The sequence below is a fragment of the Pipra filicauda genome, unplaced genomic scaffold (assembly GCF_003945595.2).
Source record: "Pipra filicauda isolate LSUMZ 115617 unplaced genomic scaffold, ASM394559v2 scaffold136_size1984543_pilon, whole genome shotgun sequence".
Taxonomy (NCBI): Eukaryota; Metazoa; Chordata; class Aves; order Passeriformes; family Pipridae; genus Pipra; species Pipra filicauda.
In genome coordinates this window covers 1,624,188-1,652,168 of record NW_024103840.1, presented here as the reverse complement: position 1 = coordinate 1,652,168, position 27,981 = coordinate 1,624,188, and the positions used below count along the sequence as shown (strand labels likewise).

The 27,981-nt window shown below is 39.6% G+C and overlaps 1 protein-coding gene and 1 long non-coding RNA gene across 3 annotated transcripts in view; both read left to right on the top strand.

The window, feature by feature from the left end:
* Window positions 1-27,981, top strand: part of SPATA5 (spermatogenesis associated 5) — a 173,515-nt gene that overhangs the window by 70,538 nt on the left and 74,996 nt on the right. The window lies entirely within an intron of this gene.
* LOC120322613 lies at window positions 931-6,961 on the top strand. Its single transcript, XR_005562421.1, has 4 exons — window positions 931-2,301; window positions 2,742-2,898; window positions 5,640-5,863; window positions 6,311-6,961. It is a non-coding gene; the product is annotated as an uncharacterized LOC120322613 (long non-coding RNA).

The window sequence follows — 27,981 nt, the reverse complement described above, 5'->3', positions numbered from 1 at the left end:
TATAGAGTATAGACATGTACAACTTATGTTTTTACATGCCCAGATGTGTTTGACAGCTTTTGAAGATGCTGGAAATAGTGCAATAAGGAACAGCACTACAGACACCTGAGATCACAGCCCTGATCTTATAACATCGTTGTGCAGCTTGAATAGTTTGATACACAGTAGTGGACCAGTACCTTTTGTAAATAAACAAAGGTCACAAATGATGAACAGTTAACTAACTGAAACTGTCCACCCCCAGCCAGCTTTATAAATGGGCTGCCATTTAGCAAGTCATAGAGCAATGCACCACACAAAACAAACCATGTAGTGCCACTTTTATATGTCTGTACTGTGTAATTTCTTGAAATGACTTTGTAGAATGGAAGTGTGTTGGTTGTCCTTATGATACATTTTGGTTAATCATGAGACATCCTGCCCCTTATTAAAATTTGCTTGTAAGAAATGACAATATTTAACTAAGATACGGTAAGAACTAAATATAAAATACATTTTCTGCTTGTCAGGTTCCTGGCATAATCACAGAATCATAGAATGGGTTGGAAGGGACCTTACAGACCATCTAGTTTCAACTACCCTGCCATGGACACGGACACCTTTCTAGACCAGGTTACTCAGAGCCCCATTCAGCCTGATCTTGAAGAATAAGGTCTGATGCTTTGCAACCTTGCCAGCCTAGGAAAAAAAAACCAGAAAGCCAGTTTTCTCAGTGATTTTTTTTTTTTTTTGGCTTAGTGGTATCTGTCTGGAATGGGAGATTCTCGAGGAGGGCAATTTTCAGATGGTGTGCCAAGATGGCAGATGATGGTGCAAAAACAATGTGACCCATCCCTTCTTCCTGAACATGGCACCTTATGTGGTTCTGGAAGTCTGGCTTGCAAGTGGCAGTAGGAGCCACGTGTAGATAAGTGATTAAGCTCTAATTACTCAGATTTGAATAATGTAATCCTTCATATTTTAGTAGCTTTCTGTTCACTTTGACTTTAGCTCTGACTATCTCTTGTTCCCCCTTATCTCAGCTGTTTCATTTTGGCATGTCAAGGAAGAGGAAGAGAAGAGGCTGCAAATGTGTAGGGACAGTGCCTGTGGAGCAGATCACCTCTGGGACATCCAGCTGAAATGTTTGAAACGCCTTCGAGTTTGGCAGCTTTCCGTTTGCTTTCCCTTTTCCTTCCTTTTTTTAGTCCTCCAGTAATAGCTCCCTTGTTCCAAAGAACAAAACCAGCACTTAGTGGTCATTCAGAAAGATTCATTAAAAACAGGAATGGAGTAATTGTAAACAGGCACCCCCCTCCTATCATCCCCCCCCCTTCCATTCTAGCCCAGGGCACAGCAGCCTTGTGTTGTCTGGCTCCAGACAATTTTTGGGAGAAAAAAAGAAACAATAGTCTTTGGAGGTTAAAATAACCTTTCCTTATTCAGCTGTTACAGTACTTTCTTAGAAAACTAAGAGAATAACCACAATTTTAATATTTTAAAACATCGCACTTTGACTGATAAATGTTCTCTTGTTGTAAAATCAAAGCATGACTCTTTTCTAGTAAAATAGATGTAGTAACTGTGCTAAGATTTTATTGCAAGAGGCAAGAAAGGTGGGAAACAGCAATGGGGAGGTTAGATATGGCAATTTTCTTATAGACTGGGGTAATCAGTGTTTAATAAATCTGTAATTCACTCCTGGGTTGTCTTTTTTACAAGAGCTATCCAATAATATTGCAGATTTGTGAACCTTTGTGCTTACCAAGAGTTATTGGCAGTGGCATAGTTTGTGAGGAATAGAGGTAATTTGCTGGATTTGTGACGTTTGTGGAAATTGTTTCATCACTAAGAGACTTCTTTAATTACAGAATTATGGAAGGGAGCTGCAGATGTGCTCTGGGTTCCCCTCCTCCCTCCCCTTTGCCTCTGCAGCTGCAGAGCCCTTGCAGAGTGTCTCCTGCCTTCCCACCCTCATCAGCTCTGCCCGGGACTGAACAGAAGCTGGGGCTGCTAAAATGCCTGGGGTTTAGGTGCAGAAATATTTTAACAGTTCCAACTGCTCCAAAACTGAGCTTTTTATCAGTAATAGCCAGTGTTCATTGAACAAGGGCTGGGTACTTATTAAATAATTGCAGCATTTTTGAGAGCCAGATGGTTTGGCAGCACTCCTTGAGTAAACTATTTTGTTATCTGCACTAGTGTGAGAAGCACTTTTCAATTGGAGAAGCAGCTGACTTCAAAAGCAGGACAATCAGTGTGTTGGTCTGACCTGGCATGGAGTTGCCCAGAGATAAACTGGATTTGAATGAGCCCCAGCAGGTACTGGGAAACAGTACCGTGGCAAAACCAGAAGTGCTGCTCCCCACATGATGTGGAGAAATGTATTTAGTCTGAGGGTCGGATTAATCAAACTGTGTGACTGGTACCTGAATTAACTGGTTTTGAATTAACCTGGGCATCTTCTTAGTATTTTGCCGGGTGGGATATAAATGGAATTGCTGTGAGAGGATGCTACAGAAAGGTTCAGGTGCAAAGATGTGAAGGCCAAATTACTGCATAGTGTAACCTCTTAAAAATAAATACCATTAGAAACAACCGAATCCATCTAATTATTCACTGCTGCTACATGAGTGATTGGGAGGAAATTAAATAGTTAGCATGCTAATGAAACTTTTCCTTTGGTTGGGATCTATCCTGCTTATTTAAAAGCTTCTCAGAGTGACCTTTTTTTTTCCTTTTTTCCCTCTGCTTTTGAGCAGAAGAGGCCAGAGCAGGAAAGCATGGGGAAGGACAGCACGTATAGGGTCTCTTCATATAACAAATGTAAGGAGACAGGTTTTGTGTGCACGCTGCCGGACTGATGGGATGTGGCACAGCTTCTTCCACCTCCAGCTGAACCTTGTGGCAGAAGACAGTGTAAGTGGTCCCATAAGTGATAGGTCTGTAATGAGAAGTCATGTGTGGCTGTTGAGCCAATGCTCCACACCTGTTCTGTGTCCTAACAACTTCCTTTGCGCATGAGGGGAGCTCAGAGCCCTGTTTGGCTCACAGGATCGCCAGAGGCAGTGTGGCCTCCAGGCAGGAAAAGCTCTGGGGTTGAGCACTGGCATTAAAGAAATCAGAATCGTTAAAGAATCACAGTTCTGTAGCTGGATCTTTACGTGCTTGAGACATGACTTTGTTGATCACAAAAAAACGCTTACAAAATGTTTTATTACCCGTTCCTATCTCCAGTGCTTTGGGTTTTTGCAAAAATTGCCATCAACGAAAAATATGTTCTGTGAGTTATTTATTTAAGTATTAATTCAGTTGGATAACTGGATGCTTAAGCCTTTCCTCTCTCTGGAAAATCAGAACAGTGTTCTGTTCTGTCAGCAGAGCTTTGACCTAACTTTTTTTGGCCTGTCCTCATGAGCTTCCTTATGACTATGCGAATGCCTGGAAAGACCATTCTTATAAAGGCCTCTGAAGTCATATTGTGACGAAGGATAATAATTCCTTTTTTCACAACTCTTTGTTTTCTTTTGGCATCATGAAGTAAGCAAAGAGTCCTCATGAAAAAATTTTGAACCTTTTTTCTTTCTTTTTTTTTTTAAATATTATTGGTTAAGTTAGTGTCATTAGGTAACTCAGTGCTTAAGGGAATGGGTGTCTTACCTGATGAATTATGGAAGAATATCCCAATCTCACATTTGATTTGCAATGCTGTTACCCATTTCACCTACCTTTAGGTCTGACCTTGACCAGGTTTGCCTGTTCCAGGACAGTGTTTTCAATCAGAGCCTGTAAGAGCATCACAGCTTGGCAGCATCCTCACACCCACACAACCACAGTTTTCTGTGGTTTTTGACTTACTAACCTCAGTCCTTCATTGGTTCATACCTGTTTAAGTAGGTGGTTATGCTGTGTCTTTGGAGAACATCACCAGAGCTGCGTGTTTCAACTTATGCTTAGGGAAGATGGAACTTCTCCCTCAACCTGTTCAAATCACATGGAAAGTGAGCAGGGGAAGTGTATTGTCATTATCTTAATAACAGTAATAGTTTGGGCCAGTGTCATGCACCATAAAGCCATTATGCTTTGGTAATGAGTCATAAATACAAGGATTTATATGATGTGACTCTGAGAGTGGTACTTGAGGGCTTTCTTTTATAATAATGCATCTATTCAGTTTCTTTTGCTACAAAAATCTTAAAGCTCAGATTATCACATTACTGTGTATCTCTATACCTCATACTCATCTATCTCTTCCTTCACCCAGGTCTATTTTATAATTGTTTTGCATTTTTCCATGGCAAATGACACCTGATAAGAGTGATCAGGCTTGGGATTCAGTGATTAGTGCTATCTTGGCTCTGCAGATACCATTTATACAGATGAACCCAGCTGTTTCACTCTGATTTTGATACCAAACTGCTAATTGCTGATGGCAGGTTTAGTTTTACTACCGTGGTACCCTTGGTTGTCCTTGTAGTTGTGAACTGTCAAAATATCAGGGGTTTTGGGCTCTTGTTCTTCATTACATCAGAATTATAGCACAGGTGGGATGTTGCAGAGATCATTATGTTTTGATTTGTGAATGTGAGGAACTACTGAAGTCAAGGCACACAGGGAATACGGAGTACAGGCATCTTTAGGAAACAAGATCATTGGCCTCAGAAAACCCAAAGCAAAAACTTCTGCAACCTGACCTGTCTTCAACATTGAGTTAGCAGAAGTTTGAGAAATTTAACTTATGTTTAGAGTCTTGTCAGAATTTCTGAATGAGCTATTGAGAGACTAAAATCTGTGCTTAAAGACAAATAGTCATGCACATTATTGCAAAGATTTTGTGATAGTCCAGTAACATGAGGCACATGGTTTTCTTGTCATAGAAAATGCTTGTCCTTTCAAATATGAAGATATATATATGAAATATCTCAGCTTTCTGTATTTGTTTTTCATTCTGACTTCCACTGTTGACATTTTGCACAATAGCTTCTGTAATGTGTAAATACAGAGAGTGTCCAATAAAAGGGTGGAGGTAAGTCGTGGTCTTGCATAGAGCAGATAATATTGTATTGAAAAGAAGGAAAAAAGCACCCAGGCAATGTAAATTATACCGATTCAGTTACTTTTGAAGTGGTAAGTGCTGTAGTATTACCATAGTTGCTCTTCCTTGCCTTTGTTCTGTCATTACCTAAGAAAAGATTGTTGTTTGATAAACAACGTGCAGCATTGGATGCCAGATGAAAGCATAGCCAAGAGATTAGATTACATTATCAAGGGAGAGAGGAAGGAAGATGCATTGAGAATGGGTCTGTTACAAGTCACCAGGTAATTATCAAGCTCCGTAATTATAAAGGGGTAGCCTCTCCTTTCTAATGTCTGTTTTAAATGTTAGTCGTGATTAAAAGCAGATCATTCAGGGGGGAGGAGTGGGGAAGGAGTAGTAGGTTTTGTTATTTCTCCATCCAGATTGTTGTCGAAACAAAGAAAAGCTGCAAAAGTGGAAAAAGTCCTCTAATGATGTGCATATATGTGTGTGTTTGGAGGACAAAGACAAAGGGGATTGAGAGAGCTCTGAACTTTGGACTTCTCAGCAAAGTGGATGTAAAAATCATTCTGAAAATAGTGTGGCACGAAGAAAATGGCTTTTTTTTTTTTTTTTCTGGTAGTGAAACCCCAGGTCTGGTTTAGCTAATGTGAAGAGAGAGACCAAGATCAAGTGAAGCTATTTATCTGAAAATGATGTGTGACCTTCTTTAAGATCAAGGAAGCAGCAATCCTGAGCGCCCACCAGTCCTGTGCTCCATGAATCCAGTGATCAATAGAGGTGCAGTACATTGGAGTGCCTCCACAGGTTTCCAAACTGAGGGAAAGATAAAGTTCAAAATGGCAGGTAGCTTATTCTATATTACACCTAATGCTGATAGATAATATATTTTTGCCACATGACATCTTTTTTCTTCTGTGTCATAGGTCATTAGAAATCTTAAATAGAAAAGGAGTATTTTCCCTTTGTAGAATCTCTACATATGTAGTTGAATAAAGGCCATTTTTCAGGCCCATATGCTGGTCTGTTCCCATGTGTGTTCCCATGAATCCTATACAGCCAGAACAGCTTTTCGCCCTCATAACATTGTCTGATATCCCACAAGTAATGCTATGGAAGTACCTGCGTAACCACCACCCCTCTGAATGTGGGAGAATGAACTAAAGTTTAAAGTACTAAATTTTTTGTTCTGTATGCTTAGAATATGAAGGGATTTAACAACTTGGTTCTGGTAAACTGTAAACACAAAGTATAAAGGCTGGTGGTTGACACTCAGATGTTGACACCTTTCAGAGAATGTGTCCTGGAGAGCCAAGAAAGGGACAGGCTATGGCTTTGATTGGAAGAGCATCAAAGTGCTGTAGAAGAGGAAGAAGGGAGGAGAAAAAAAATCCAAACAAAACTCAAAACAAACAGATGAACTGAATGGCTTTCAGAAACATGAGAGAGGCCTTCTGATTTGGGCTCAGAGCTGGAATATGTCTTAAATCTCAGGCTACTATGTCAATTAAATTCAGTTACAAAGGAGAGCAAGCACATGCCTCTGGGAGCCAAAGGGAAATATTGATAAATAAACTGCAGTGGATAGTTCTTCCATTCCTAACAAACAATGCTGGTAAAGAGGACAATGGGGGTGCTGTTTTGATGAGATTCTAATCCGTGACTGGAATAGCTTAGCGTAAAACATGGAAATTTTGCTTTGTCAGAGGCCTGTGAATGGTACTGAAATTGTAATTGTGGTCAGTGCTATTGTGAGACCCAAACACTGGAAGATGTGATCTTTGCCATGAGTTTTCACATGTTCTTTTTATGTGCCTGGTGGCCTATGTATAAAAGCCTTGTCATAGTTTGAAGAGCAGGGAGCAAATGGACTTGCTAATGCCCGGGAGTTGGTCTTCAGTTAGCACATGGATTGCTGTGAACTCAGCAGCATTTATTGCATGGTCTGCTGTATTTACCCTGTTGCTCCAGAATGAAATTTGAAATACTTAAATTCAGAGTCCTGTGTTTGACCTGACTCTCTTTGAATTGATTTACAGGGGTTTTTTTGGCATTCACTACCATGTGTAGTCCTCATAATGTGGACTTGTCGGTGGGAAGCAGCCTGCCCTGGTTAAATAGTAAGGTCCCAGCCTTACTGAAAAGCTTCTTCCCCTCCCACGTCTTTTTTCTTTCTCTTCTTATTCTTTTTTTTTTTTTTTAAGTCGGTTTTGTGGAAGTGAAGTATTACAATGCTGTTTCAGAGCAAATTCTTCAGATCTTAAAAAAAAAAAAAAAGAAAAGGAAAAATAAAGGTGGGGGAATGGAGGGATGGAGGTAGAGAAAAGCTCCACATGGCAAACCATTGTCTCTGGAAATCAAACACGCCCACTAGGTATTTTTGCATTGGGAACTATTGAATTAGTCCTCTGCATCCTGATCAGAGAGACTGTAAAAGTAGGACGCTTGCAGTGAATAGACTGGTTTTTGTCAATAGCTTTGAAACCGCCTGCCAGAGCTCGCATGCAGTAATTTGTTTATCGTTACTTCCTTCCTATGAAAACAGAATAAAAAGGAGTGACAAGCAAAATACACATTTAGGTGAGATTTTGCAGTTCGGAGACTGAATTGTTTCGTAAGAATAATTTGATGGTGTGCATTTGTTCCCTCGTGCAGTGGGAACCTGGAGAGGAATGGCTGCTGGGGCGTGCTCTTTGGGAGGTGGGAAGGCAGCAGGATGCTCCATCTCTGCGGGGGACACAGTCCCTACTGAAATGACAGAGAGAAGTGGGCTGCATTGAACTCAGTTCCTTGAAATACTACATGATACAGGGAAAAAAAAGGTGCTTGGCTGCATGAAGTGGCTGCATCTCATGGCTACAGCAATGTCATGAGAGGATGGGTTGGCAATCACAAGCCATGGAGTTACCGGGTCGAGTGACTTTCCTACCCCTGAGCTGGGAGCTCCCGCTGAGATGAAATAACTGAATTATGTGTGGGTGGTTCTCCTGTGCCGAAACAAGGATCATAGCTTGAGCAATGGAAGTGGTTTACCTGAACTCATTTTACTTGGGCTTGATTGCAGTGGGTTGGGACTGATGAGGTCAATCACCGTGCTTCAGAGGAAGGGGAGGAACTTTGCTGAAACTCAGTAACTGTAAGAGCTTTTCATTGTTTCAAACTGCAGATTTTAACTGGGTTCAGAATTAGGCCCTCAAATGTGAACTTAGGTGAAGGATGATAATCTTCAGGCAGAAAAGGCTTTGGTTAATTCTTCTTCTCTGTTTGTTGTGTCTAAGTGAGGAATCTCACAGTTGGTTGATGTCAGGGATGGTGTGAGTGAACAACCATTCATGGTAGCTGAGCACGGGCACATTTAACCAAACAGCTACAAGGTGATGGTTACAGCTTTAGATTTCTCCTGATCACAGGTAAGAGTAACTTGGTGACCCTCCCATCTCTTGAGTTACCTTGTCCCTGGAGGGATAGGTGTGCTCATGTATTATTTTTTTAACGTGCAGAAGACATAATTTCACGTCACCTCTTTTTTTACAAAATAACTTACTTTACACACAAGTGCAGCACAGACTTGGTTAAAAACTTGAAAGTCCCTATATACTTTTATGAGTATTCATTTCTATTCAGGTGGCATGCAATGTCTGGGATTTTTTCATGCAGGATTGGCACAGTCAATGATGAGACCATTTTAACCTTACAGGTGTCAGTGCCAGTGAGGTAAAGAGAGCCTGGAAAGTGTGATGTGTTTTCCATAGCGAGTCGTGGGTGATTAGCAGTTGGCAATGAGCTGATATGAAACGATAATGCAAGAGTGGCTGTGGTAATTGTTGTGTTGTCTGTGTCTCAGGAAGAGGTGTGTCTGCCTCTTGCCTGCAGTAAAATTGATGACATGGTCTGATAGACAAGTGCTACATAAAGACTGAGAGGAATTTATAGGCACCTGAAGGCAATACAAGCCGATGATGAAAGGCGTTCTCAATGTTAGACACTAATTCATAGTGAAGTGAAATCCTCACAAGGGCTTTGTGTCTGCTGTGCAGCTTACCAGGATGAAAGCTCACCTAAATGGCAGCAGGTTGTAATTTAAACACGGTTTGGTGCCATGTTGAAGTTCACAGACAAAAAAGAAAGTAAAAATATTAATTAGACCTTAGCTGCAAACTTGTTATTGCAGCTCTTTTTAAAGAAGCTCCTCAGCTACTCCACCTTATATTTAGCAAGTTAGTTATTTTAGTATCTGCTTTTTTTCCTTTTGGTTATCTTAATTATGTGTGTTCAATACACTAACATCAAGAAATACTCCTGAAGTAGTGTTAAAGATATATCTGAACCAGTTGGATTAGAATTTTACAACTGGCCTCTTTTGCAGCTAACTAAACATTTTGTTCTGGGGAGTAACACATGTGTTTTCTCAGTTTTGCCTGTGCCTCCAAAGCCTGTTTAGGTAGTTCATCAGGTTTCTGTGAAATAGGAGTGCGGTGACACACAAGAGATTCAGTGGTGTTTAGGAGCAGTTTCACTTCTCAACATGTTGTTCGTGATGTAAGGACTGCTGTGAACTGGTACTTCTTACTTTATTTTTTTTCTTCCAGAAGATACCAGTTTCCAGTGATAAGAAGAAGAATTGTTATAATCCCAAATGCAGGACAGAAGACTGGGGCAATTTATGGGAGGAGATTAATTACTGTTATGCCCTGTGTTGTAATGGTATTGTTATGGTCATCGTGTCTGGGTCTGTAAGAAAGGCCAGGCCTGGAGATAAATACATTAAAGAAATGGAAGACGTTTCAGGCATGTGTTACCTTGATCTAGAGAGTGGTGTGTTTGCCAGGAACCTTCTTTTTTTCCTTTGTCAGCTGATTCATAAGAGATATTGCTTTTCCTGTGTCCTGTTGGAGAGAGAGAGACAGACTGCTTTTTGGATGACTGTAGCAATCTGGACATGAGGTAGTGAAGACTGTTGTTGGTATTGCGTTGTCCTTTCAGAACCATCATATCAGATGTCTGTTGGCTGGTGAAAGGACATATTTCATTTCTTAGACAGAATGCTGAATTTCCATGTGTTCTGTAATTCAGAGGCTGCATTTTCATGTATGTATAAATGTAATCACATTATATAATTGTTGTTGTTCTCACCTTTACCCCACATACTCAAAATCTATTTGTCTTCCTGTTTATGGTCTGTATCAATACATTTGCTTGCAAAGAAAAAAGCAGTGGAGTGGCAGAATTCTTTTAGAAACATTAGAGATGCTAACAATAATGGTGAAGATACAGAGTTCATAAATACTTTTATTTATTTCAAAACTAATTTCTTTCATAGTCTGTCTTTACACTTTGTCTTCTTGTAAGTTTGAAAAAAAAATTGGACAATGTCATTTTGTCCTGTTAAAAGAGGTCAAGTTGTACTTGAACGCCTCAAGTTATCTGAGACTCTTCTCAAATATGCCAAACAAGTTCTCCATTTCCAAGGTCAAAACCAGCTAGATTCCAGTGTCTCTGGAAGCTGTGGTTTTTTTTCCTTTTGGAGCCATCTTGCTGTTCTCTGGATGGCGTCTCCTGTTTGCTCTTTCAGTTCATTCACTTGAGTTAGTCTTTACCAAACTCTGTGTGGGTTTCCCCCCCTGCGCCTCCAAATCTTTCTCAATTGTTTTTCTCTGAACCACAACTTGCCCTTTTCCACCACTAATGATGCTTTTCCTTCTGACTTGCTCCTTTTGTGAACACTGGCCTATTCAATGGCTGAATTTCTCATTGCTCCCAGCTTGACCTTTCTTCATTTTGTTGACTTCATGCTTTCAAGTTTTTTGCCTGCTTTTCCTCCCTCTCTTTTTGTTCTTCTTCTCTTGTCTTTTCCCTGGCACTGTATTTCTCCATCTTAGTGTGTCCCACCCTTCCTGTTCATGTCAGCTACCTCTAATTTTTGTCACTTCTGGTGAAATCAAACACCTGGATGTTTCTAATTGTATTGTATTTTCCTTTTCAAGTCTTTGCTTTGTATATGACTTCTCTGATTCTGCCCCTTTTCCAGTAGGCATTTACTGTCTGAGGTTTTGTAAATTGACTAGTGACAAGAGATGTACTGAGTCAAAATAGTTATTCTCAAAGAGTGAAAATACATCATAAATTGAAAATATGCATATTGAAAATAATTCAGTATGCATTGAATTATAATTTTGTTCTTATAACAAAGCTTTTTCACATCAGCATCCTTTCCTCCCAGAGCTAAAACAAACTCCTCCTCAAAGCTGCAGAACTAATGAAGGTTCTGATAAATTTGTATGTCTGACTTCTGCTGAATATTAGGAGGACTGTAGCTGAACTGCTGGTGTATTAAACACCATAGAACCCACTGCAGGGAAGAAATATTATGCCCCATCAGCAAGGATAAAACCTTAACTGGAGTCAGTGCCAGTCTGGACACTGAGTAGTTCACGTGGCGATGGCATTGGCTCAGGTAGCCTTGGATATGACATAGACCTAATTTCCTGGTCAAACCAGACAAAAATATGTCAATGGTCTCATAACTTGGCAAAACACAATTCAGGAAGCTGAAGACTGATCTCTGTTAGGATTTGTGTTTGTTTGTTTATTGTTATTTATTTGGTTTTGTTTTTTAGTATCTTGTTCCAAACAGCAAGACTTTCAGATATTTTCCTAAGTTTTATTTTTCTCTGATTCCTTTTACCCACTCGCAGAATTTTTTTCAGTTGTGTATCTTGACTGACTCTTGCCTCTTTCCCACCTCTGCACTTCCTTCACAGGTTTCCCTTTCCTGATATTTCTTGCTTTGAACTGACAGTTGCTGTGATATGTATAAAATCTTTCTGTTTTTTTTCCTGAAACTCTTTTGGTGAGGTTTTTTCCTTATCCTCCTAATTTCTACTATTTATGACTTCTTCCTTGCTTCTCCCTTCTGCCCATTAAAGCAAAGTCCTTGTGGTTTGAATTCCCATTATCGGTGTCTTTTGACTGTTCAGATCCTTTTCTGAAATGGGTAAGTGGTTTTTTCAGTAACAAAAGCCACGATGCCACCCGGCTTCTCCTTCCCCCTCCCTGCAATACCCAGGGAATTCAAGTTTTAACAAAGGGAGACACCAAAGGGACTCGTGATGGCACAAGTGGGTAGCGGTGTTGCTTTCGTTGCCATAGAAACGGGGTTGCCTGTTTTGACGGGCGAGCATCGAGAGATTTAAATAACGACATCCTTTAGAATATACTGTGGGTTTCCTGCAAGTTGGCAGCAGGGTTGCAGGGTTATTCTGTGCTATCTGGGGTTTTTTTTGTGTGCTCTCTTAACCTTCCTGATTGACCTGTTTGCAGAAACATTCTGTATCCAGTCGCTGCCTTCCAGTCGGATACAGCCCTGAGGGTAAAGTTCACTGTTTAATTCCACAAGTGCTTATGGACAATGAGTGTTATAAAGGTACACAGAAGACTGTTGTACTTGCTCTGCAAGTGTTAATGGAACCAGTGTATTTGTCAGGAAAGGAAAATACAGCTACCCCTGTGCAGAAACAGAGCACAGACTTGGACTTGGACTGGATGGAGGAAAAAGAAATAAGAAAAAGTATATATGAGGAAAAGAACGTTATTAGTTACATGGATTCCATCCTGGTCTATAGGATGCATATACTTGGAGAAGAACAAAATTACAGTTTTAATTTTAGCACTTTTAAATGACAGCTAAACCCTTGCATCAAAAATAAACCACAGAATGGAAACCACTTTTCGTGATACCTTGCAAAGCATCCCATTTCTTATTTACTTCATTACTTTTTATTTACTGCTACTGTAACTTTTGCAGAATTTTGCCTACTTGAGATATTCAGCTATTTAAAAACCTGGTAGGAATAAATGTCATGTTTCATGGTTGAGATGATGGCTATTAATCTGTTAGGCTGACTTCTGAGATGCATTTTTCTGCTGATGTGGACATTTGGGGCTGTTTGCAGATGTACCTGCGGGTGCATCTTCTCAGAATGGGATTTTTCTTTTCTTCATGGCAATATTTCTTCTGTAGATATTGAGCTGTATTTCATTTATTTGTCCTTTGGAATCTCATTATTTTTGCCAACAGAGGAAGCATTTCTGGATATTGTCATAACATAATAATATTAAAGTAAGCATTGATTTTTCTAATCTAATCTACTCAGTAAGTAATGTGAGTGGAAGGAGCATTGTCAATTTGTGAATACTTTTTACTAGTTTGCTTTCAAATCGGAGTATTAAATGTAATATTTTTTATTTAAGGCCCTGTTATTTTTCTGCTTGATTGTACAGCATTTGCTGTACTTAATTTAAAAAAAAAAAAAAGAAGGAAAATTGGATCCCATCTGTTTGCTACTGCTGCTTGTGGCCAGCAGAAATAAAAAAGTTAGAACTCAGGCTGAATGATTGAAGAAAGTATTAGTTTAGCCAAAGCACATTAACTGTTCTAAAGAACAGAATTCTTAGACATCAGCCTAAGAATACCAACATAAGAGTTTCCATGTAAACCTGTGACTAGAGCTACATAAATAAGTCTCTCAGCTCCTTTGAAATCACAGGTAGCTTGAAACCATGAGAAAGTGTCCTATGGAAATAACTAATGCTTAGGCACTTTTAAATTCCATTGGCAGTTGAGGAAATAACCTGTTATTTAGGTTGTGGAACGTTTTTCTGGCTTACTTTGTTTGTACCCACTGCACCAAATGAGGCTTCCCCTCTATTAAATGTCACGTTTTACAATTGCTGTGGAGGCACTTTTATGCCTCGAGTTTATTGTAGCTATTGGTGGGGGGCAATGGGGGCTAAACGTGTTTTGAGTCTAATTGCAAGTGATTGGTTTTTCATTTTTTCTTACATGTCATTGTTTAAATTCTGCTCTTCTGACATGTTTTGTCCTAAAGCACTGCCTGTTTACAATTCAGTACTTCTATTAGCTTAAGGCCCAGCTAAGCAAATCCTGTTCTGTGTTAGGAAATGTCTTAGTTCTTGACAGATGTTGCGGCAGGAATCTGATGGATATGACATCTACAGCATTAGAGCAGCAACGGTGAGAAATAATCTATATCTTGTCAGCTTCTGGTGGAATCAGACCTCTCTTTAAGCAGAAAGAAACAGTAGCTGTTTCCCACTACAAGTAAGAAATAAGTTTTTGCTTTTGGTGTTTTTTTTTTTTTTTTTTTTTTTTTTTTTTTTTTTTTTTTTTTTTTTTTTTTTTTTTTTTTTTTTTTTTTTTTTTTTTTTTTTTAATTTAGTGGGGAAAAAATCAAGTCGTTCCCACAATCTGAATTTGTAAAATGAGTTGTAGTTGTTACAAAAATTTATCTGAAGTGTTTGGATCCATAAGCACGAGGAGATACACATCAGTATTTCTCAGACTCAGAAGGCTAATTTCAAGTCTTTGTTTTATGCACCCAGATGTTTTGGATTTACTGGGTCTACACTGGGTGAATTTGGCCCAGAAACTTTATGACTTAATCATAAAAAGCTGTGTTATCTTAAAGAAAATTTTCCTGATAGATGTACTAGTCCCTGAGCTGTCCAGTGGTTCCCAAAGTAGCAGTCAGGAGAACTGCTGGCATTGGCTTTTATTTTTCAAGCTAACAGGAAAAGAACAAATGTGGAGATAAAGGCTTTATCCTCCAAGGAAGTTCTTTGATCCTGTGGTGGCTGTCCCAAAGTAACTCCTCAGGAGGACACTTGTATTCCAGGCTGAAGATTCCCCCTCTTTCTCTTTTTGCTGTGTACAAAATAGGAGCTGAAGAGGGTAAGAAGCATTAATCCTGGAATACAAGTGTCCCAACAGGATTAGCATAGCCATTAACATCTCTGTAGACAAACCAGGGAGGAGAGGGAGTTAAAGCAGTCTGTATTCTGTTCACTTTCTTTTTAAAGTTCAAAACGCTCACTAACATGCCCGAGGCTAAGTTCAAAGTTGAGGGACACTTCACTGGGATTGTTTTTCCATACCTGCCATTGGCCCTGTGGGTATCGCAAAGAGATGTCACACCCAAAATCTGCAGCAGGCTGTTCACCTGTACCGGTCACAGACTCCGGGGAAAGGGAGTGTTTGCCGTGAGGTGGAGTAAGACGAGATCTCTGCTGCCTCACTTCCAGAGCTTGGGGTTATTTAGCATGTACAGTCATTCCCAACTTCCCCTTTTTTTTTTTTGTTCTGCTCATCAGTGCAGATGTGTTCTTAAAGACAGAAATCACAGTGGCCTGAATAAGAAGGAAGCTGCTGACAGCTTTACTGGTCTTTTTAATTGCTGTTATTCTCTGCTAGCAGTGTGGCTTTTCCAAAGTATTTCTGTGCAATTCAGTGGAATTCTGAAAATTGCACCCTGAGTGTTTAAAAGGTGCTGTATTTTTATTGCTAAATCTTTCTTACTTCTCATTTTCTTTCCCAAATTATTCTAGTATAGAATTTACTGTTCGCTTTTTAAGTGTATGCTACCCTGAAATAGTCCCCACCCTGTTTTATAGCTGACGTTGTGATTTGTGCACAGCTACTAGTTCTCTAGGAATATTGGATCCTCGACAGCAATTTTAAAGCATTTTAAAGTATTGAATTTTAAAATATTTTTCCAAACTCACATACAGGCAAAACAATATTCCTGCTTTATAAAGAACTGGCAGAATAAATCTTAATTTTCTGTCACGGGAGCATTCTGAAAACCTGCGTGACAAATTCAGTCATATTGAGGGCACGAGGTTGTTTTTTTTTTTTCAAGGTTTTCATGTTTTAAGAAGTCCTCTGAAGCTGATTCCATTTGTAATATATACCATGTGCAGAGCACTGTCCTTTATTCTTTATTACACTCTGCAGGTTGCTGATTGCATGCACCTTTTGAGTATATCCTTTGGCATCCACGAGCATAAACAAAGCTGCAGACACTGTGTTTTCCTCTCCCAGCAACGTGATGTGTTTGCGAATTAACCAAGTAGCCTTGGGTTCTACGTGGGTTTCCCCATCGTTGGAAAGGCAATTTATTCCTTTAATGAGACCGGAGATTAAGAATTGAATTAAACAGAAAATGTGGGTTGATATAAAAACCAGTTAATAAATAAGTTAAATTATGGGTCTTTTCAGTTAAAGGTTTTGAAGAAACAATTTTAATAACTGATGAGGTGTTTGCTTCCTTTTGACTGTACTGAGCTGTTGTGAGTGATTGTTTTCTTATGATTATAACCTCTGAGGAATACTGTGCCCTTGGTTTTTGATAACTGAGAAACCACTGAATTAAAATAGAAGGCAGCTCCAGAAGTGGGAATGTGTGATTTAGGGAAGATCATATGAACATCCTGTGGTTTAGGAAAGATCAAGCTGTGGGAAGGAGAAACCACCCGTTTTTCTAGAGCATCATAAAAAGATTCACAGCAGGAAGGATATTTTGCAGCCATGTCCAACTGCTGAGTGAAGCTCTTCAGCCAAGTTAGGCATACAACCACGTGGAAGTTTAAGTAGGGAAACCAAGCACAGCTCCCAGATGCATCCTAGGAGTGATCAGGTGTTGGTTGATGGTCCTTATTTCTGTCTCGTTCCTGTTGTCTGTGCTTATCCTTTGCCTCCTTGTGGTTTTTCATATCCTGAAGGGGATTTTATCTGGCTGTGGGGTGCTTTATCTCCTGTTCCACTGGACGCTTACCCTTCACTACTCCCCAAGGGGCACGTGCCTCTTCCCCTTCCTCTTCCCCACATCTCCCTCCTGAGGAGAGGGACAGTTCAGAGCCAGCTGCTCTTATCAGAAGTTCACACAGTACCTGGCTATGGAGGGGGAAAGCTTTTGAAGTTGTGTGTAGGAAGGAGAAGGGACCCTCTTGAGACTTTGGTATGTGTTTCATAGTCACGGTCACGGGTCACAGATGGCCCCTTTGAGGCCCAGGTGTGTGAGCCAGAGGCCACCCTGCAGGTGGAGGAAGCCATGGGGCTCCTGAGGCATCTGGGACAGGTTAGATGTGCTCATGGATTTGGCTCCTTTTGGTCCCTTTTGGAGGTACAGCAGGGAGTCAGCCATGGCCCAGGTCTCCTTTGTAGTTGCAGAGGAAGTTTCTGGCTGGAGATAAGGCTTCTGAAGATCCGGCCCAAATCAGACTGGATGTCTGGCACTCGGCTGGAACTGCGCGAGGAAGTCCTTCAGCATCAGAGTGAAATGAAACGCAGGTCAGAGACTATGGGGTCAGAAGACAAAAATTGCAAAGTTAGCTTGAAATTCCAGGTCAAGAGTTTTTCCTCCTTTCATTAAACTCAGCAAAAGGCATTTCTGATTACCAGTGATACTGATAATGCAGTAGAGTCTAGAGATCCGGATCCTTTTATACTTGGCCTTGCACTGGCTGCCTGTGCTCTGAAGAACTTCCTTGGAATTGAGACTGGTGCATGAAAACACATTCCCTGTTTTTTTATGCAAGAAAACTGACCTATTTTAAAGGGGGGGGGGGAAAAAGCACTATAAACCATCATATCTCAATGTTTCTACTCTCTTTTTCAATTATTATATTGTACATAATAAAAAATTACTTGATCCCGTGCAGGGTGGACAAAAACCTGTATTTTCCAAAGTTCACTGTCTTATAACCAAAGCTATCCTGGAAAGGAGAGAGGGATGTTCCCCTGGAGACCATTCTCCCCCTCCCTCCTTGCCGTGATCTTTAGCCTTGTCTCCCTTGTCTCTTCTTCACCCCATGCTCTGGTCTTCTCCTTGCCCAGGAGCTCCCTGACGGACATGAACATTTGCTCTTGTTGGAGTTTCAGTCCTTTTTTTAGCATCTTTTCCCCACTCCCCTGCAAAATGGACTCGCAAAATGGTCTGTAAAACACAACCAGATTTTGTTTGTCTCTTGGGTGGTTCAATTTGCTGGCTTCAAAGATCTGAATGATTTGGCTTTCTAAATCATGTGGCTGACGTATCCTCTTTAGATTTTTGTTAGTAGTCCAAACTGTAAATAATAATAGAATATTATTTCCATTCCAATCAAAATACAGCATGCCTTTTTCTTGGAGCTGCTCTCTCCATTGCCATTCTGTCTCTTTGCATACAAGTGTTTTTTTCTCCTGTGTCAAGAGTTGAACGTTTTGGTTCCATCCAAACTAAACCCAAAGAACTGCTTTACTTGTCAGATAGTGGAGTCTTTCTTTATGTTGGTCAGCCACCTATGGGTCCATCCTTTTGAATTTACTATTTGTTACCTGTCTGTGTTTGTCTGTGAAGTAACCAGCTTGATGAGATTGCGACTCCGTGGCATCTTGCCAGTATTTTCCTAGTTTTTCTTGGAACATTCAGTTTAGGAAGTGGACTAATTAGCGCATAAACATTGTTTAGCAGAAGAACTCCAATTAGCACTGTTTGGCCTGGCTTCAGCGATAAACAAAGTTAGATGCGCGTCAGTGTTTGTCCTAACAGTTTATAAAGTCTGTTCTGTGCTCCCGGGGGACAGCACACACCAGATACATTAAGTAGTCATTGCAGTCAAGGCCATGAGAAAAAGCTGGCTGTGTCAAGCTCAACAGGCTGTGCACGATACATTAGTGAGCTACTTTGGAAGCTTTCCATTAATCTTAATTATTCTGAAATACTAACTGAATCTTTCCAAATATGTCTTTTTCTTGTTGTTGTCTATCTGCTACCATAGGGGGAAAAAAAATTATGACACACTCTTCAGTCCCTGTAAGCTGATGGAATTTATGTTTTCAATGTGTATTTTAGTGTCGTCACTGTATTTTCCTCATTTTGTTAAAGCCTAAAACTAAGCTAGATCCTTATCAGTACAAGCATAGGCAAGCTTCTTGCCCCAAGAAAATTTCTATCCCATTTTGGCATGACAAAATTAATACTGATAAACAGGTGGGATAAGCTTGGACTACTCTCGTGGTCATATTGCAAGTAGCCAAGTGTAGGGACATATATAATGCTTTGGTGGTTCTAAGGGAGGGGTGCTTGTCCAGCCAAGGTGGGCTTATCTGTAAGAAACTGAAGATTATAAGGTTTGTTGAAGTGTAAAATAACCATTCCTCCTTTGCTGCTCCAAATGCCTTAGTCACAATTTTGTTGGCTTTTTTCCTGGTTGTCCTATAAATTCCTTGAGGCTGCATAGGAGCAGGAGAGTTGGAAAGCATGGAAAGCTTCATGCGCCAGTTCCTTGTGTTGTGACTTTTAGTTTATGATACAGGCAAACTGGCACTGAGGTTGAATCCACTGGTGGTATCTTTAGATTATAGTCCGAATTAGATGACTAAATATGAAATATTCTATGTGTACTAAAAATACTTAAACTAGTTGAAGTAATCCTAACTCTGCATGAGAGAAGGAAGCAGGGAAGCAGCTCTTAAGGTTTTGGTGGATCAGCTGTGTTTGTATTTCAGAACTGACTATGAATAGGGAAACCACACAGGACAGGCATATTCTTAGCTGCATAGTGGCATGAAAATCTTTTACTCCTGACAGCAGTACACAGACCACAGAAGCAGCCCAAATAAAACAGAGCTCTGTTCAGTCTTAAAAATCAGAGTTTTCTGCTGGAAATCTTTCCAACCAATTGAAAGGCATTGTTAAAAAGTCTATTTCCAATTTTATCAATCAGTCAAGTGAAAAATAACAGATGCAAGTAAAGTGAAACTGTTTTCATCCCCTTTCTCCTTTAGGCAACGGGACAGATCCAAAGCTTATAGGCACCCATGCCAGGCTGTCTGCTCTTCACTCCAGGACTCTGGATGTGTATTGCTTGTCATTAAACAGTGCAGGATGTGGAGCTACCCTTTTACTCAGCCCTGAGTGTTTAACTGAGGGAGTGAAATTGTTCACTCACCAAGGGAGGAAGGAAGCAAACTTAATGTTTAACTATTTATTGCACCTTAGTGTCACCCGCGCTCCACTGTGACAGCTGCCCTGTGTATGAAATCAGTGGATGACATTCTTGATACTCTAGCTGGAGAAGGATGTGTTCCTCCAATTAAAGTTGTTGGAAGTTTTATTATAGCAGTTGGAGAAAAAATAAACATCAGAGTCTGCCATTGCTGCTGAAAAGGACGGAACGCGATGGTTCCCTCCTAGGACATGGTGAAAGTTACTTCTTAATTTTAACTAAACACATTCGCATTTTCTAACATTTATTTTCCCTTTTGTGAATATTTTACTATAATTTTAGTATTTTCTAAGTTACTGCTGTGTCTTCTAATTCCCCAGTGTTCTTCTGTTGTCTCCCTCTTTCTCTTCCTCTCATTACTCCCCTCACCAACAGGCCAGGTTTCAGTTTAACAGTTTGGTATTGATATTTTACACAAACACCTGAGAAATAATCAAGTGAAGGGTGCCAAGGTTATATTGGAAGATTTGCTTCTCAGAAGTTTTTTGTCTCCTAAAACCAGATTCAAAAGATTATAATTACACTAATTAGAAAATAATAGTCTCTTCCTACCTGCCATCATGTGAAGATACTTCAGAGGAGTAGCCATGTACCATTCAAAATTCTTTATTTGGTTTACAGTAGTAGACTCTCTGAGTTTAGCACATCTAAAAAGAAGTCTTTCGGTATATGCTATGTGAAAAGATGCACAGAAGTTAATTCCATTTTAGGTGTCCAAATTTCCTAATTATTCACATTTGCAAGTTTAGTTCCTGCTTGCAGTAAACTGATATATTGTGTCTCATTAATTTCCAATTTGGTAAAAGTTTTTTTGTTTTGTTGGTTGGTTTGGTTTTTTTTACATTTACAAGGGACTACTCTTGGTAAATTTTGCAAAGACCAGGTTAAAAATGAGCTGCGATAAAGGAGTTCCCATAAAAGATGGGAGCTGATTGATGGCAAGGTAAGTTGATGAAAATTGGTCTCGCATCAGAAAGTAAATTACTAACTGCTTGATTTTTGTAAAGGTCTACTTTTCCCTTGTGCCTTGGAAATTTTATTGGAGTTCTAAAACCAAATACACCCCAGATTTAATTCCAGCACATGCCAACTTGGTGGTGTGAACTTCTCCTGCAGGTTTTAAAGAGCTTGCAGGTGTTTTTTGTTATAGAAAAACACTTGCAGTCTTAACTGTGTGATTGTATTCTGGAATATACCTTTAAAAAAAATTGAGTAGCAGAAAAGACACAAGCCATTACTGGAAAGCATGTCAGTGATACCTAAAGGTATAGATGGTTCTCTCCACCAAAATATGTGAGTAGCTCCTAGTCATCTAAGAAACAGGTGAAACAGTGAGCAGCTGTGGGAGCACAGGTTAAATGTATATGCTCAAAACCTCATGGCAAACTCAAAGGGAGCTAAGAACTACATCCAAGTTTCTTAAACTCCAGTAACCAATTTTACTTAACTACTCTTTTATGCTTTTTTCCACTTCCCTGTTGATTTTTTTTTTTTTTAAAGTCTAGAACAGCTACAGAACAAGGCTCTAGTGAATTGAGCAGCAACTCATTTCCTTTGCGATCGCCAGGAAATACACTGAGCAATTAAGGGTGGCTGGATGGGAAAAGGGCTTTCATTTCACTGAGATACAAAAGTTCCCAGGCCTTCCTGGCTTTTCAGCAGCCTACCAGGTGGTCTGACTTGGAGCTGAGTCCCCCATGTTCCGATGTCCGTGGTAGCAGCAAATTTGAGGAAACAGGACTGAAGGCCTGAACGATTTAATTTTCTTTTATATGAGTTTCATCGCTTAACAGCTGTTCTAAAAATCTCAGTTTCTGTTTCCTATCTATTTCTTTATTATCTAGACCAAGAGTCAAAGAACTTCTCACAATGTATAGATTCACACGGGGTTGTCTCCTAGTAATCCTTGAATTCTCAATGTGTGTAACGATTAATAAGCACGATGTATGTTTTAAGGGAAGGTGACCATCTGCTGATCCTGTATTGCACAGAAATGCTTTATGTCTGTTTTTCTTTCAAATGTTGACCTAAAAATGTAACATTTCCCCACAATGCAAGCTCCATGGGACAGCAAGTTGCAGCTTGTTGAAATGCACTATGCCCACTAGTGTGAGAGTATCAGTATTTCATGTGCAAACATGACTTTGGCTTGAAACTGATACAAGAGATTTACAAGATAAAACAACTGAAAACTTCAGCAAGTTCTAACAAAATACTCTCTTTAAATATTAATATCTCTTTTAAATATTATTGGTTTTTTGGAAAGCCTTTCCCTATAACAGTCTGTTTTTACTATTTACTTCTCCAGGATCTGAATAACAATGGCAATACTATTTTCTAGGAGAAAGAAAAAAGAAAATAAGAGTTTTATAGCCCTGAAAAAAAATCACTGTTTCTTTTTTTATTGCTGATTCATCCAAACTGAAGGAAACTGAACTACAGGCATATTCATAACTAACAAATAATTTGACCTGAACTTCCATTGTTGAGAACTCACAATCTGCTTTTAAAAGAGGTCTCACAGTCATAAGAGATGCTAAATTTATTGAGCTTTTTTGTTCATTTCTTGATAGTACTCTGGATTTATTCATTTATTGTTGAGGGTTTTTTTGTGTGTGTTTGTGCTCACATGCGGATTATCTCAATTTTGTCTCTTGTTTCCTTCCCGTATTTTAGTGTTCATGCCATGGCAGCGTTTTCACCACCATTTGAAGTTCTGTTTGAAGTTCATAGCAAATTAACACTATTCTGAATGTTAATTCTCTTCTGAACAGTAGTAGAGGGACTGTGTCCTTCCTCTTAAGTACACTGTGATCTGTAAGACTCATCACAGGATTAAGGAACAAGAAGTGCTAATCTGGATTTTACCCCTTCCTGCCTCTGTAGTTTAGGCTGCCTGCAAAAGGAGAAAGCTGACCTGAGTTTCTCAAAGAAGCAGGGTGAGGATTAATTAACTGGTGACAGGAATTGTTGCATGGATGCTGGGAATGTTCTGGCAAGATTTTCAGATGGTGTCAGTTGGTGCAGTTCAGTGAACAAAACGGAAGCTTGCATTTTGGTACAAGAAATATGTATTTTTGAGGGAAATATATCTGAAATTTTTCTAGCCCAGGAACAATTTCATTTGTATTTCACTGTTCAAAATACATACTAGGTTTTATAGTTTGCCTGCACCTGTTTTGGCATCCAAATAGGATTTTCTTTCTAGAAGAGAGGAGTGCAGTCTGTTACCTGGAATTGTAAAAATCTTGTGTTCATTTGAAAAGACTCAACTTGTCGTAGAGATTGGTGCCTTATTTTGTATCAGAAGAATGTTTGTCAGCCTTCATAACTGACACCAGGGAATTTTGAATTCAGTTTCCAAGAGACCTCCACTACCTGGGACATCCATATGCTCTGCTACAAAGGGCTCTGATGCTGTCAGCTGGAACTCCTGGCCTAGAGGTGTTTGTATATTTTAATTTTCCACATCAGTTTTCAGTGCATACTCCAGTTTACAATGATATTATTTGTTAGTTGGAGCCAAGAGCAGGACAATATGATCCCTGGATGGAAACCTCTGTAGATCTTGTGGAGGCTTGATACCGTTAGACACAGAGAAAAGTGTGCTCCCAAAGTAGTGTTAATATCATTGAAACACCTGATTTTTGTATGATCTCGTATTTTAGAGAGCAAAAGAGGGAGAGGGTGCTCTGTACATGTGCACATAATAAATGTCAGTCTGGTTTATTCTTTCAGAATTAATGTATGTGGAACTGGAACTTCTGTGAAAAGCATTAGCCAGGCTAATATTCTTGCCAATGCCACATTTGTGTGATTGATGAATGATGTCTTGGTCATGAAGCCCTTGAGGAACAGAGTACAAATAGCAGAATCATTATTTTTAATGCTTACTCTTTCAGAGACTTTACAGGTAAATCATTGAATAGAGCAGAATTTTAAAAATGTTGTCTTTTGACCACAGTGGTACAGGGTGCTACATTTCCTTCTCCTCAGTTCCTGTTTGGGACAGACAAAGCAGATGTTTGGCTTGGAAACAGGCTTTATTTGGCGTGGTGGCAGGAAGTACTGAGAGATTTGCTATTGACATTTAATCCCTGATGTTTCTGTAGACTGTAAGACCATTTTTTTTCCTTTATTTCTCTCTTTTTCTTTTTTGTTGCTTTCTTGAATCTATGTAAAATGAACTGAACTCATAATACATATTTGGCAAGGGAACTGGAAACACTGTATTCTGTTTCTTATACTCTTGACAATCTTACTCATAAATCCCAGTCCCCTGATTCCTCTGATCACAGTGAGGGTTTTTTTTATGCAGGTGTTTAAAATGTGAAATTAGATGTTTTCCCCCAAAGCTGTACGTCTCATCTCCATCACTGCAATCCAACTAAAGGGCCTGTCTTCCAAATCATTCTGGCTTAGGGAAGTTTCTTCCTGCATCTGGTTCATGCTTTATAATATTAATCTGTTCAAGAATTAAAAACAAACAAACAAACAAAAAAACCCAACCCCCCACAAAAAAAGAAGCTGGGAGGAACACAGCTCAGAAGGTAACTGAGCTGTGAAGGCAACCAAGCTGATTTGCACAAAAATACTGAAATTAATTACTGCTTTAATAAACTCTGATGGTTTTTCATCTCAAGTGTTAGTAAAAGAACTTGACCTGTTTTTCTGTACTTGCATGTTCACACAACAGACTATCAAGGTGCTATTGTTCATGCTAAGTTAGATATAAAAGAGAAATAATTTTTTTTTAGGACAACGTGGTTTGGCAGAATACTTGGGTAACTTGCTGCCTTTCTGTCTGAGCTTTACTTTCCTTTCTGAGTGATAATCTTGGTCCTTGGAGGCCATAAAATTGCCCCTCTGCTTTCCCTCAGCCGGAGTCCAAAGTGATGCTCTGTGCATTTTATATGCAGCAGATTTGAATTCTGCAAAAGTAAAGTTACTGGGAGTAAAAGCAAACCTGTGAAAGGATTCAGCTACTGAACTTTGTTTTGTGTCAATACCTGAACTACTTTGTTTTTAGAGGGCTGGATTGAGATGGTTTTAGGCTTTACAGCTGCTCCAGCTTGAACTGCGTCTCAGATGGGGATATGTGAGGGCTGCTTCTGTTGTAATATGAATGCTTTGGAACCAGAATATGGCTCCTGCTATTAGGCAGTCAACAAAAGTTTTAAATGCCTTTTGTTCTTAGGGGTATTTTTATAAAATCTTAACAACCCATGGTTTCCCGTTTAATTTGAATACAGCTTAATTCACCAGCTTGCCTTTCAAGATGGTCCTGGATTTACCACCTGAGCCACAACTTCCTTAATGTCATGCCAGAATAGTTTTAAGGCTAGGATATATTCAAATTATGTGGAAAATGTGTCCAGGAGAATGAGTGTGATAGTTCTCAGGTTACAGAGTGCAGCAGAGTCTGCAGGAGAGTGACATGTATTCTCCAATAACACTTTGCAGAAATGAGTCCTGCAAAAATAGTTATGAACTAGAAAGAGTGAAAGAAGAAGGCTAATTACTTTATTTATATATTGTTCTATTTTTGACCCCTTCCTACTGATTCTTAGAGTATGAATACTCTATTTTAAAGAAGAGCTTACCTGTATAATTATACAATTCTATTATTATATAGCGAATGTGTGGTTACCACCAGCCACTGAAGTAGTTCTTCCACACCAACTGTAGCTGTCCTTGGGTGGCATTGAAAAGCAGTGTTTTTAAAAGCTTTTTGAAGGAATAGAAGAAATGGTGAAGCCACCAAGCATACAGGGGAGGAGTACTGGGAGTGTGAAAAGCTCTTCTTTAGAGCAGAAGGCTTCGAGCAGTACACTCTGAAATGTAAGTAATTAAAACATTACAAAAGCCTGAAACACAATGCTCCTCCTACCCTCCCACAACTGGAATATTTTTTATTCTGTGTTTTAGTCCCAGGTCTTGTTTTTGTTTAGGTAATCTTTATATCAGGTTGCAGGGTATGTTCCTGTGCATAGTTTTTCCTAGTACTGACAGCCAGAAATGGTTTCCAATTTGTTGTTTTTAAAACTTTTCTAGGGTATCCATGAATTAAATGAAAATGCCTCGGGTCCAATAAATCTATTCATAATGGCATCAGAATTAGGTTTTGGAGCAGTCTGAGTTTCCGTTATTCCCACTGTAGTCTCTACACTATGGACTATCACCAGTCCTTTCTGTGCAGGAAGAGCTGCCAAAAAATCAGAATAGGAAAGAATTATATGACTCGAGTTGTAGTCACGTTGAAAAAAAAATTCTGAAGGCAGAAAGCTCTCCTCCGGTCCTCAACCAAAACATGGCTGTGCCAGCACTGAGAACTTCTCTGTTCTTAAGGAATGAGGTTATCCATCTTTTCTTGTACTGCTGATCAGCTGTGCCAGGCCGGCCACGTGTCTTGGGTGTTTGCCTGTGTCTAGTGCGATGGGAGCGGATCTCAGCAGCTACAGCAACTCAGTTCCCTCAGCAAAGAGTACATATCCCTTGGGACAGACACAGCTGTTGATCCCCAAAGCAATTGGGATTGGCCTGGAAATCTCTGGGAGTGGGTAGCATGTGCAAGAGATGGTGATGCCTAATGGGTGAGGCCTGGTGAGAAGGGGTAGAAATTTGTTTTTTCTACTGCTCCAGTTGCTTCTGATGGGAAGGTTTCATGACAGAATGACTCCAGGACTTGTGTCTGGAAGCTAAAGGATGGCAAGGATACTTTTAAAATAAATTTATAAGATTTTAACCTGATTTTTATTTTAATTTTCTTTTTCCCCTGGTCAAATAAGTTAGCGCACTCTCATATTTTTATCTACAGCGTTAGCACGAACAGTAATCGCTGCCAATCCCTGTAATTATTATTTTGTGATCCTTTGGGAGCCTGCTGTACCGAGCCATTCTCTTCCCGTTGCTTCGGCACCTGGGAATTCAGGCTCCAATGATATTTTCCAGCAGATGTGACTATCAGGGCTTGTTTATTTTTAGCTGGGGATTGTGCACCTTGATCTCGGTGGGAAGCTTCCTGTCCTCATTGTCTTTTACAGCCGGTTGTAAAGGCAAGTGGCTTATAATGACCTACCCTTACTTCCCCTGGCTGCTTCCAAAAGACACAGGAATGTCATCATCACATGTTATAATTTACTCAGGGACTTTCCGATGAGGACCTCACAGGTTTAACCTTTCCAAAAGCTCTGTTTATTCAAGAGGGTAATAGTGGTGGGAACCTGAATGTTGAGGCCAAGAAGGTACCAGATTGTATCCAAAAGATTCACTGACTTTTGTCCACTGCACAGTTTTTATTTTGGGGTGAGTGAATCTGTGTTTTGATCACCTAATTCCATAATAATGAAATCTCAGAGGAAAGCTGTTTTTACTCTTAATGTTGCATATGAAAGCATGTGAAGTCCTAACTTTAATTTTAAATAACGGAGAAAAGGGGGAAACACTCAGAAATGTTTATATTTCTCCGGCCTAAATGGCAGCAACTACTTCTCCTAAAAACATATTTTAAAACATTCCAAAACTTTAAGCCTTGTGTGTGTGTGTGTGCTCCTGCACTTAGGTAGTTGTGTATATTGTGTTTAGACTGTTGAGTGTATAAAAGCCTTGTGTACCAGGATGTAATGAAATGTTTTTCTCTTAAATTTATATAAATTTCTATAAAAATAATGCACACTATAGATGCAAACTGAGCTGTGCATTGTTGCCAAAATGTTAAACTTTCAATGTGAAAGGAAAAAACATTCAGCAAGCTCTGATTTGAAGATCAGGACTTGCTTCAGCCCCTGTGAGCGCTGCTGGTGCGATGCTGTTTTGTCGGTTTCCTGTTGTATGAAAAACAGTTTAAGAAGCAGATTTCCATCTATTATATTCTTCAGAAAACAGCCGGGATGATCCAACTGATGGTTGGGTTTAATATATAGGGGGTTTGGAATAAAGCCCAAACTTGTGAATCATTTCATCTTTTGCTCACAAAACTTGTTTTGCCATTATAGGGAAAAGAATGTTTGTTTCCTAAATACTCCGTGTGGTAGATAGAGGAAACTCCGTGCCCACTACCTTTCTCCCCCAGGAAATTCTTTTCCACTAACAATATACAGATTTTATTTTTGGCAACT